The 12,663-nt window shown below is 36.2% G+C and overlaps 1 long non-coding RNA gene across 2 annotated transcripts in view; it reads right to left on the bottom strand.

The window, feature by feature from the left end:
• Positions 1-12,663, bottom strand: part of LOC142230488 (uncharacterized) — a 224,281-nt gene that overhangs the window by 55,087 nt on the left and 156,531 nt on the right. The gene's annotated exons all lie outside the window — the stretch shown is intronic.

Raw genomic sequence — 12,663 nt, 5'->3', positions numbered from 1 at the left:
AGGATGGGGGTATATTAACTTTGTCATTCCGTTTGTAACACATCGAAATATTGCTCTAAGACCCCATAAAGTATATATATTCTGGGTCGTGGTTAAATTCTGAGTCGATCTAAGCATGTCCGTTGAAATCACGCTAACTTCCGAACGAAACAAGCTATCGACTTGAAACTTGGCACAAGTAGTTGTTATCGATGTAGGTCGCTTGGTATTGAAAATGGGCCACATCGGTCCACTTTTACGTATAGCCCCCATATAAAGGGACCCTCAGATTTGGCTTGTGGAGCCTCTAACAGAAGCATATTTCATCCGATCCGGCTGAAATTTGGTATATGGTATTGGTATATGGTCTCTAACAACCATGCAAAAATTGGTCAACATCGGTCCTTAATTATATATAGCCCCCATATAAACCGATCCCCAGATTTGGCTTGCGGAGCCTAAAACAGAAGCAAATTTCATCCGATCCTGCTGAAATTTGGTACATGGTGTTGGTATATGGTCTCTCACAACCATGCAAAAATTGGTCCACATCGATCCATAATTATATATAGCCTCCATATAAACCGATCCACAGATTTGGCTTGCGGAGCCTTAAAGAGAAGAAAATTTCATCCGATCCGGCTGAAATTTGGTACATGATGTTGGTATATGGTCCCTAACAACCATGCAAAAATTGGTCCATATCGGTCCTTAATTATATATAGCCCCCATAGAACCCGATCCCCATATTTGGTTTGTGGAGCCTCTAAGAGAAGCGTATTTCATCCGATCTGGCTGAAATTTGGTACATGGTGTTGGTATATGGTCTCTAATAATCATGCAAAAATTGGTCTACATCGGTCCATAATTATATATAGCCCCCATATAAACCGATCCCCAGATTTGGCTTGCGGAGCCTCAAAGAGAAGCAAATTTCATCCGATCCGGCTGAAATTTGGCACATGGTGTTGGTATATGGTCTCTAACAATCATGCAAAAATTGGTCCCCATCGGTCCATAATTATATATAGCCCCCATATAAACCGATCCACAGATTTGGCTTGCGGAGCCTCAAAGAGAAGAAAATTTCATCCGATCCAGCTGAAATTTGGAACATGGTGTTAGTATATGATCTTTAACAACCGTGCCAGAATTGGTCCATATTGGTCCATAATTATATATAGCCCCCATATAAAACATTCTCCAGATTTGACCTCCGGAGCCTCTTGGAGGAGCAAAATTCATCCGATCCGGTTCAAATTAGGAACGTGGTGTTATTATATGGTCGCTAACAACCATACCAAAATTGATCCAATCACACAAAAATTGGTCCATATCGGTTCATAATCATGGTTGCCACTAGAGCCAAAAATAATCTACCAAAATTTTATTTCTATAGAAAATTTTGTCAAAATTTTATTTCTAGAGAAAATTTTGTCAAAATTTTATTTCTAGAGAAAATTTTGTCAAAATTTTATTTCTAGAGAAAATTTTGTTAAAATTTTATTCGGTTCATAATAAAATGTTCATCATTGTCAAAATTTTATTTCTATAGAAAATTTTGTAAAAATTTTATTTCTATAGACAATTTTGTTCAAATTTTATTCGGTTCATAATCATGGTTGCCACTCGAGCCAAAAATAATCTACCAAGATTTTATTTCTATAGAATATTTTATCAAAAGTTTATTTCTATAGAATATTTTGTTAAAATTTTATTTCTGTAGAAATGTTTGTCAACATTTTCTTTCTATAGAAAATTTGGTCAAAATTTTTATTTCTATAGAAAATTTTGTGAAAATTTTATTTCTATAGGAAATTTTGTCACAATTTTATGTCAAATTGAATTATATACGTATTGGCTCGATCTTTTTATACCCTCCATCATAGGATGGGGGTATATTAACTTTGTCATTCCGTTTGTAACACATCGAAATATTGATCTAAGACCCCATAAAGTATATATATTCTGGGTCGTGGTGAAATTCTGAGTCGATCTAAGCATGTCCGTCCGTCCGTCCGTCCGTCTGTTGAAATCACGCTAACTTCCGAACGAAACAAGCTATCGACTTGAAACTTGGCACAAGTAGTTGTTATCGATGTAGGTCGGATGGTATTGAAAATGGGCCATATCGGTCCACTTTTACGTATAGCCCCCATATAAAGGGACCCTCAGATTTGGCTTGTGGAGCCTCTAACAGAAGCATATTTCATCCGATCCGGCTGAAATTTGGTATATGGTGTTGGTATATGGTCTCTAACAACCATGCAAAAATTGGTCCATATCGGTCCTTAATTATATGTAGCCCCCATATAAACCGATCCCCAGATTTGGCTTGTGGAGCCTCTAAGAGAAGCATATTTCATCCGATCCGGATGAAATTTTGTACATGGTGTTGGTATATGGTCTCCAACAATCATGCAAAAATTGGTCCATATCGGTCAATAATTATATATAGCGCCCATATAAACCGATCCCCAGATTTGGCTTGCCGAGCCTCAAAGAGAAGAAAATTTCATCCGATCCGGCTGAAATTTGGTACATGATATTGGTATATGGTCTTTAACAACCATGCAAAAATTGGTCCATATCGGTCCTTAATTATATATAGCCCCCATATAAACCGATCCCCAGATTTGGCTTGTGGAGCCTCTAAGAGAAGCATATTTCATCCGATCCGGATGAAATTTTGTACATGGTGTTGGTATATGGTCTCCAACAATCATGCAAAAATTGGTCCATATCGGTAATTAATTATATATAGCCCCCATATAAACCGATCCCCAGATTTGGCTTGCGAAGCCTCAAAGAGAAGCAAATTTCATCCGATCCGGCTGAAATTTGGTACATTATGTTGGTATATGGTCTCTAACAACCATGCACAAATTGGTCCACATCGGTCCATAATTATATATAAACCCCATATAAACCGATCTCCAGATTTGGCTTGCGAACCCTCAAAGAGAAGCAAATTTCATCCGATCCGGCTGAAATTTGGTACATGGTATTGGTATATGGTCTCTAACATCCGTGCAAAAATTGGTCCACATCGGTTCATAATTATATATAGCCCCCATATAAACCGATCCCCAGATTTGGCTTTCGGAGCCTCAAAGAGGAGCAAATTTCATCCGATCCGGCTGAAATTTGGTACATGGTATTGGTATATGGTCTCTAACAACCGTGCAAAAATTAGTTCACATCGGTCCATAATTATATATAGGAATGTGGTGTTAGTATATGGTCGCTAACAACCATACCAAAATTGGTCCAATCACACAAAAATTGGTCCATATCAGTTCATAATCATGGTTGCCACTAGAGCCAAAAATAATCTACCAAAATTTTATTTCTAGAGAAAATTTTGTCAAAATTTTATTTCTAGAGAAAATTTTGTTAAAATTTTATTCGGTTCATAATAAAATTTTCATCATTGTCAGAATTTTATTTCTATAGAAAATTTTGTCAAAATTTTATTTCTATAGAAAATTTTGTTCAAATTTTATTCGGTTCATAATCATGGTTTCCACTCGAGCCAAAAATAATCTACCAAGATTTTATTTCTATAGAAAATTATGTCAAAAGTTTATTTCTATAGAAAATTTTGTTAAAATTTTTGTCAAAATTTTCTTTCTATAGAAAATTTTGTCAAAATTTTGATTTCTATAGATAATTTTGTGAAAATTTTATTTCTATAGAAAATTTTGTTAAAATTTTATTTCTGTAGAAAATTTTGTAAAAATTTTATGTCTACTTTGTCAAAGTGAAATATATACGTATTGGATCGATATTTTTGATTTAATATGTACCACGTATGGGCTTACATACAATTTAGAAGATGGTGTTAAGAGGTTTTAAGATACCTTGCCATCGGCAAGCGTTACCGCAACTTAAGTAATTCGATTCTGGATGGCAGTGTTTAGAAAAAGTTTCTACGCAATCCATGATGGAGGGTACATAAGCTTCGGCCTGGCCGAACTTACGGCGGTATATACTTGTTTTAATATATGATATATTAATGCGCGATTTAATTTCAATATAGTGAAGTATATAGTGGCATAAAATATTTAAAAACTATATATTTTAAACTAACATTAACTAATGGAATATTTCATCAGATCATAGCAGTATTGTTATGTTGCAAAGATTATTTGATGGCTACAATGTCATTTCTTTGTTAGACGTATTCTTTTTATGCCCACTGAAATTTCATAGAAGCAGTCTGCTCATCCACATGATATTGTGTTTGTACTTAAATGTTGATGGTCCAACATAAAACCATTTTCAAAGTAGTTGCAAAGGCAAACTGGCTTCGTCATTTAAGCTTAAAAGAGTGCAAAGAAGCCCCACTCATGACATGCAAACAAATTACGTCAAGTTCGCCATTATTATGTGACCAGGTATTATATTGCAGTTCTCTATACCACACCAATGTTGCTGCTGCTTGCACTTCTATACCATTGTTGTTATCCTTCCATCCTTTGTTCCTTGATCTGAGTCTGAGTCTTATTTAGCGTTAACACCAGGTTAGGGACCAGGATACAAATCCACATGAATATATTCAGGATTCAGGTTTTAAAGGCAGGAGGAGACAACCTTTTTGGGTTTGTTGCTTTTCATGTTCGCGTATACTTGACACACTCGCAGCTCGGTAGCTAGAGAAGGTGTGCGTCGTTCATTTAGCCCACAAACAAGTCAAGTGTTTTTAGTTAACTTTTACCTTGTTTCCGTTTCTGGTTCATATCCATTTTCACCATGTACATACCACCTTCACACACACACACGCAGTCACTCATGTACTTTGGCTTTTGCTAACTTCCGTTGACATGCAAACTAAATGAGAAAGCCAAGAATTAAATAAATAGGGGAAATAACTCTACCTAGGCAAGAGGCTTTGTTTGTTGTTGTTGCTGCTGCTTTTGTACTTTCCTTTGTTATTGTTTCAAAGTGTTGCAAAATAATTAAAAAAAAGAAAATGAATACAACAACAAAACGCGACAAATAAACAATATCCTTCGTTGCCATCAACAACCACCATTGACATAAAACTGAGCCGGATATAAAAACCTACATTCACACGGATGCAAATGAAAAACAAAAAAGCATACACACACACACTCTTATAAAGGGTGATTCTTTTGAGGTTAGGATTTTCATGCATTAGTATTTGACAGATCACGTGGGATTTCAGACATGGTGTCAAAGAGAAAGATGCTCAGTATGCTTTGACATTTCATCATGAATAGACTTACTAACGAGCAACGCTTGCAAATCATTGAATTTTATTACCAAAATCAGTGGCAGAAAATCCGCTTTTTTATCGACAAATTTTGTTCAGCGATGAGGCTCATTTCTGGTTGAATGGCTACGTAAATAAGCAAAATTGCCGCATTTGGAGTGAAGAGCAACCAGAAGCCGTTCAAGAACTGCCCATGCATCCCGAAAAATGCACTGTTTGGTGTGGTTTGTACGCTGGTGGAATCATTGGACCGTATTTTTTCAAAGATGCTGTTGGACGCAACGTTACGGTGAATGGCGATCGCTATCGTTCGATGCTAACAAACTTTTTGTTGCCAAAAATGGAAGAACTGAACTTGGTTGACATGTGGTTTCAACAAGATGGCGCTACATGCCACACAGCTCGCGATTCTATGGCCATTTTGAGGGAAAACTTCGGAGAACAATTCATCTCAAGAAATGGACCGGTAAGTTGGCCACCAAGATCATGCGATTTGACGCCTTTAGACTATTTTTTGTGGGGCTACGTCAAGTCTAAAGTCTACAGAAATAAGCCAGCAACTATTCCAGCTTTGGAAGACAACATTTCCGAAGAAATTCGGGCTATTCCGGCCGAAATGCTCGAAAAAGTTGCCCAAAATTGGACTTTCCGAATGGACCACCTAAGACGCAGCCGCGGTCAACATTTAAATGAAATTATCTTCAAAAAGTAAATGTCATGGACCAATCTAACGTTTCAAATTTTGTTGAGATTTTGCAAATTTTATGCGTTTTTTTTTAAAGAAAAGTTATCAAGCTCTTAACAAATCACCCTTTACATTATCACATAAGCATAGAAATCTTTCAAAGGCTTTTTCACTTAGGATACAATAACAATAACACCGTACTTGTTTTTTTTTGAAATTTTGCCTTCATTTTGCCTGACATTTACTTTTTGAAGATAAATGAAATTATCTTCAAAAAGTAAATGTCATGGACCAATCTAACGTTTCAAATTTTGTTGAGATTTTGCAAATTTTATGCGTTTTTTTTTAAAGAAAAGTTATCAAGCTCTTAACAAATCACCCTTTACATTATCACATAAGCATAGAAATCTTTCAAAGGCTTTTTCACTTAGGATACAATAACAATAACACCGTACTTGTTTTTTTTTTTTTGAAATTTTGCCTTCAGGTGAAAAAGGGGGAACTATTGCCGATGCATAGCAAATGCATTATTTTCAAATTAAAGTAATTTCTGTGTCAAAAATGAAAAGCGGCGGAATTTATTTAATTATGTTAATTAACAATTTTGTGATGAAAGGATGATAACTTAGATTAAACTGAAAATCTTACACAGCCTACGGTTGTGATTATGTACAAAAGCAATTGGGATTTAACAAGACAATGAAACCCACGTTTCACAGGAACGTTCCCCCATTGATAGCACACTTAACCTTTAACTGGTGAGGTGACAATTTTTTTTGCGTACTTTGGGACGTGGGGTAAATTTGACCCCCTTACATAAATTTTTTATCTAAAAACAAGTATAAACGGCCGTAAGTTCGGCCAGGCCGAATCTTATGTACCCTCCACCATGGATTGCGTAGAAACTTCTTCGAAAGACTGTTATACACAATCGAATTACTTGGGTTGTGGTATCTTAAATCGTTTTCTAAATTGTGAGCTAGTCCACACGTGGTATATATTAGACAAAAAGGTATGTAAGTCTACAAATAATTACGAATCGATGTGGACTTTTGCACGGTACGTAGAGAGCCAGAATTGAAATATGGGGGTCGCTTATATGGGGACTATATACAATTATAAACTTGATATGGACCAATTTTTGTGTGATTGGGGATCGATTTATCTGAGGGCTATATATAACTTTAGACCGATATGGACCTAGTTAGGCATGGTTGTTAACGGCCATATCCTAGCACAATGTACCAAACTTCAACTGACTCGGAGAAAATTTACTCCTCCAAAAGGCTCCAAAACCAAATCTCGGGATCGGTTTATATGGGGGCTATATATGATTATAGACTGATATGGACCACTTTTGGCATGGTTGTTAAATATCATATACTACCACCACGTACAAAATTTCAACCAGATCGGATGAATTTTGCTTCTCCAAAAGGCACCGGAGGTCAAATCTGGGGATCAGTTTATATGGGGGCTATATATAATTGTGGACTGATATGAACCAATTCATGCATGGTTGTTGGATACCATATACTAACATCACGTACCAAATTTCAACCGAATCCGATGAATTTTGCTCTTCCAAGGGGCTCCGGAAGTCAAATCTGGGGATCGGTTTATATGGGGGCTATACATAATTATGGACCGATTTCGACCAATTTTTACATGGGTATTTGAGGCCATATATTAACACCACGTACCAAATATCAACTGACTCAGATGAATTTTGATCTTCCAAGAGGCTCCGGAGGTCAAATCTGGGGATCGGTTTATATGGGGTCTATATATGATTAAGGAGCGATATGGAACAATTTTTGCATGGTTGTTAAAGACCATATACTAACACAATGTACCAAATTTCAGCCGGATCGGATGAAATTTGCTTCTCTTAGAAGCTCCGAAAGCCAAATCGGGGATCGGTTTATGTGGGGGCTATATATAATTATGGACCGATATGGACCAATTTTTGCATGGTTGTTAAAGACCATATACTAACACAATGTACCAAATTTCAGCCGGTTCGGATGAAATTTGCTTCTCTTAGAGGCTCCGAAACCCAATCGGGGATCGGTTTATGTGGGGGCATATATAATTATGGACCGATGTGGACCAATTTTGGCATGTTTGTTAGAGACCATATACTAACACCATGTACCAAATTTCAGCCGGATCGGATGAAATTTGCTTCTCTTAGAGGCTCCGCAAGCCAAATCGGGGGATCGGTTATATGGAGGCTATATATAATTATTGACCGATGTAGACCAATTTTTTGCATAGTTGTTAGAGACCTTATACTAACACCATGTACCGAATTTCAGCCTGATCGGATGAAATTTGCTTCTCTTAGAGGCTCCGCAAGACTAATCTGGGGATCGGTTTATATGGGGGCTATATATAATTATGGACCGATGTGGACCAATTTTTGCATGATTGTTAGAGACCATATGCTAACACCATGTACCAAATTTCAACCGGATCGGATGAAATTTGCTTCTCTTAGAGCAATCGCAAGCCAAATTTGGGGGTCCGTTTATATGGGGGTATACGTAAAAGTGGACCGATATGGACCAATTTTTGTTTGGTTTTTAGAGACCTTATACTAACACCATGTACCAAATTTCAGCCGGATCGGATGAAATTTGCTTCTCTTAGAGCAATCACAAGCCAAATTTGGGGGTCCGTTTATATGGGGGCTATACGTAAAAGTGGACCGATATGGCCCATTTGCAATACCATCCGACCTACATCAATAACAACTACTTGTGCCAAGTTTCAAGTCGATAGCTTGTTTCGTTCGGAAGTTAGCGTGATTTCAACAGACGGATGGACGGACGGACATTCTCAGATCGACTCAGAATTTCACCACAACCCAGAATATATATACTTTATGTGGTCTTAGAGCAATATTTCGATGTGTTACAAACGGAATGACACAGTTAATATACCCCCATCCTATGGTAGAGGGTATAATAATGTAAAATTTCACTATTTCCGCAGCCAAAAGTTGTATTTGGTACATCCTTTGAAAGAAATGGCCCGATTAACGGGTATGTTTCTTTCGAATAGAGTTTCTTTACATCAGCTTGTGGGCGCCAAAAACTATGCCCTAGAAATATAACTGCTTGACAATCAACGATTGTGCGTTGTTGGCTATATCAATAATTGTCTGTTGATGACAATAACCGATTTACGTTAAATTTTTGCACAGAGAGCCTAACATATAAACTTCATTTTGTTTTTACGAAGCCTCGTGGAGGAGCTTTTGATGAACGTAAGATGCTATCGAAAATGTTAGTCTACAGGCTCACATGATTTTCGACTTTTCGTACTTGTTTCTACTGAAACAATCAAAAGCTGAATTGATTTCAATTAAAAATATTTTAATTGAAAATTCGATTAATTTTCAACAAAATTGGTTATTGGTACCATCATTGTCGTGATGGAAGCAATGCCAACTAAAAAATTTATTGTATCAATTAATTACGAGATTGAATAAAAGAAGCAAAATCACATTATTTCCATTTCGAGGATTCGGCTTTGCATTTCACAAAATATTCACACTTGAGGAAAATGAACCAAAAATGTCCTTCAACGTCATATGCAAATTGAAATCATGAAAGCAATATTTTATTTTTGAAAAACATATACATTTTGATGTTGATTCTTGTTTCTCATTACACTTCCATTGAAGCTAAACCCACGGAGAAAGCGACAACAGCTCAACTCATTCATTTGCGTTTTTCATTGATACGAGGACATAAAAAAACTATGGGCTTGGTCTTTTGAAGGCATTTTTCCATTTTTACAAATATGACGAAATGAATAATAATGCCATTCAACCATAGACTCGTAGTGGTACGTTCGTTGTGTATGAACGTTGTGATATATTTTATGTTCCCATATAAATATTTTTATGTTCATTAAAATTAATGACTTGCAATTTCGCCCGGCTTGGTGGGTTGGCTTCTCGTTGTAGCGATCACCATCGACATCGACACTTGCGAGTTGCGAATACTGAAAGGCTGTTGAAAAATGCAAAGTGTTATTTTTCCACTGCTAAGAGCTTAATGAGAACAGCTTCAGTGGTGAAACAGAAGAAAATAAAGGACATCAGCTCGGTTTGCTGGGCATGTCCTTGCTCCTATCACGCACTATTGGTAATTCATATAATCACATAATTTTTTCTTTCATTTTTTTTTTTTAATGTGCATATGCTCCCCAATAAAATTAAAGTCTCCCCAAAGACATGGATTTCTCTGGTTCGGAGCATAATTAAAGTCATTCACAATGAGAGCATAAGTAACTATATATGGCCCAGGGTCCATAGAAAAAACCCATATTCGTACCATTCCGGGGGGAAGTGATAAAAGGCACCACCAAGACTATGCTGGCTCATATGATAAAAATTAAATTTTATTCGAAAAAAAAACACCAGGCTTATAGACGAAAAAGCGGAAATTGCATTAAGCGAAAGCTGTTTTTTTATGCACCTTACTTGTGTGCCAATGCATAATTGTGTATGAGTGTGTGTTGATCTTTTCCGGAAATGGGAAAGTAATTAAAAAGTTTTTCATACTGAATTTGAATTCATAGCGAAATCAAAGTGAAGTGCTCTCCAAACACTTACATGTTAAAAGGGAATTTCTTTTTGACGATAGTTTGTCATAATCTTACCATTTTATATTTGCTGAGAACTCATGAAACTCATGTTTGTAATGGCGTATATGCTGAATTTCTTGTCTTTCTCACATATCCTACAGAAAATGTAATACAAATTGTATTTGACAAAAAATTACTGAATGGAAATTCTCAACTCTGTTTGGACGCAATTTATTTTATGGTATCCTGCGACGAGTGAATTATATTCGCAAAGAAAAAAGTCCATTCTTATATCCTTCAATAGAACAATATTTCTAAGACTCCATAAAGTATAAATATTCTGGGTCGTGATGAAAATCTGAGTCGATCGGTCGGTCCGTCCGTCCGTCTGTTGAAATCACGCTAACTTCCGAACGAAACAAGCTATCGACTTGAAACTTGACATAAGTAGTTGTTATTGATCTAGGTCGGGTGGTATTGCAAATGGGCCATATTGGACAACTTTTACCCCCATATAAACCGACCCCCAGATTTGATATCCGGAGCCTCTTAGAGAAGCAAATGGTCCCAAACAATCGTGCAAAAAATGGTACATATCGGTCCACAATTATATCTAGTCCCCATATAAATCGCTCCCCAGATTTGACCTCCGGAACCTCTTGGAGGAGTAAAATTCATCCGATTCGGTTTAATTTTGGTACGTCGTATATAGTCTCTAATAACCATGTAAAAATTGGTCCATATCGGTCCATAATTATATATAGCCCCCATATAAATCGATCCCCATATTTGACCTCCGGAACCTCTTGGAGGAGCAAAATTCATCCGATTCGATTTAAATTTGGTAAATTGCGCTAGTATATGGCCGCTAACAACCATGCCAAAATTGGACCATATCGGACTATAGTTATATATAGCCGATCCCCAATCACACAAAGTTTGGTCCATATCGCCAAAAAATATCTACCAAAATTTTATTTCTATAGAAAATTTTGTCAAAATTTTATTTCTATAGAAAATTTTGTCAAAATCTTATTTCTATAGAAACTTTTGTCAAAATTTTATTTCTATAGAAAATTTTGTCAAAATTTTATTTCTATAGAAAATTTTGTCAAAATTTTATTTCTATGGCAAATTTTTGCAAATTTTGTCAAAATACTTACACCATGTACCAAATTTCAGCCGGATCTGATGAAATTTGCTTCTCTTACAAGCTCCGCAATCCAAATCTGGGGATCGGTTTATATGAGGGCTATATATAATTATGGACCAATTTGGACCAATTTTTGCATGGTTATGAGAGACCATATACCAACACCATGTACCAAATTTCAACCGAATCGGATGAATTTTGCTCCTCCAAGAGGCTCCGCAAGCCAAATCTGAGCGTCGGTTTATATGGGGGCTATACGTAAATGTGGACCGATATGGCCCATTTGCAATACCATCCAACCTACATCAATAAGAACTACTTGCGCCAAGTTTAAAGTCGATAGCTTGTTTGGTTCAGAAGTTAGCGTGATTTCAACAGACGGACGGACGGACATGCTTAGATCGACTCAGAATTTCATCCCGACCCAGAATACATATACTTTATGGGGTCTTAGAGCAATTTTTCGATGTGTTACAAACTGAATGACAAAGCTATGGTGGAGGGTATAAAAAGTTCAAATTTAGTCATTAAAAGTATGAAAAAAAAACAAGTTATAAAAAAAATAATTAAAAGAACTTCATGGGTAGTTAAAATAAAGAACATTATTGGGATTGCATCTTCTGGAAGTGCCATTAAAGTTGTGCCTGTGGAAGAAAATTTTTTTGCTGGGTTCGACTGTATCTGTTATAATTTGGATTGTTAAACTGACATTTATTTGTATATGCTTTTTTTCAGTGTAGAAATTAAATTGGCTTACAAGATGAATTTTATTATTTATTACAAAACTTATCACAAAAAAAACAAGTTAGCAATAAATGCTGTGATAAAGATGAATACAGATGAATTTTCTTTTACGCACATAAATAAGTAAGATAATTTTTGGTAATAATTATTGGTAACCCTCACCCTCTTAGAATTACCAATGAGTGTTACTAAAATGATATTTAGTTATATTAACCGTAGTCGAGGCTGATGAAAAAGGCTGGAGTCGAGGAAAATTGACCC

The sequence above is a fragment of the Haematobia irritans genome, chromosome 3, assembly GCF_050003625.1.
Source record: "Haematobia irritans isolate KBUSLIRL chromosome 3, ASM5000362v1, whole genome shotgun sequence".
Taxonomy (NCBI): Eukaryota; Metazoa; Arthropoda; class Insecta; order Diptera; family Muscidae; genus Haematobia; species Haematobia irritans.
This window is presented reverse-complemented; position numbering and strand designations above follow the sequence as displayed.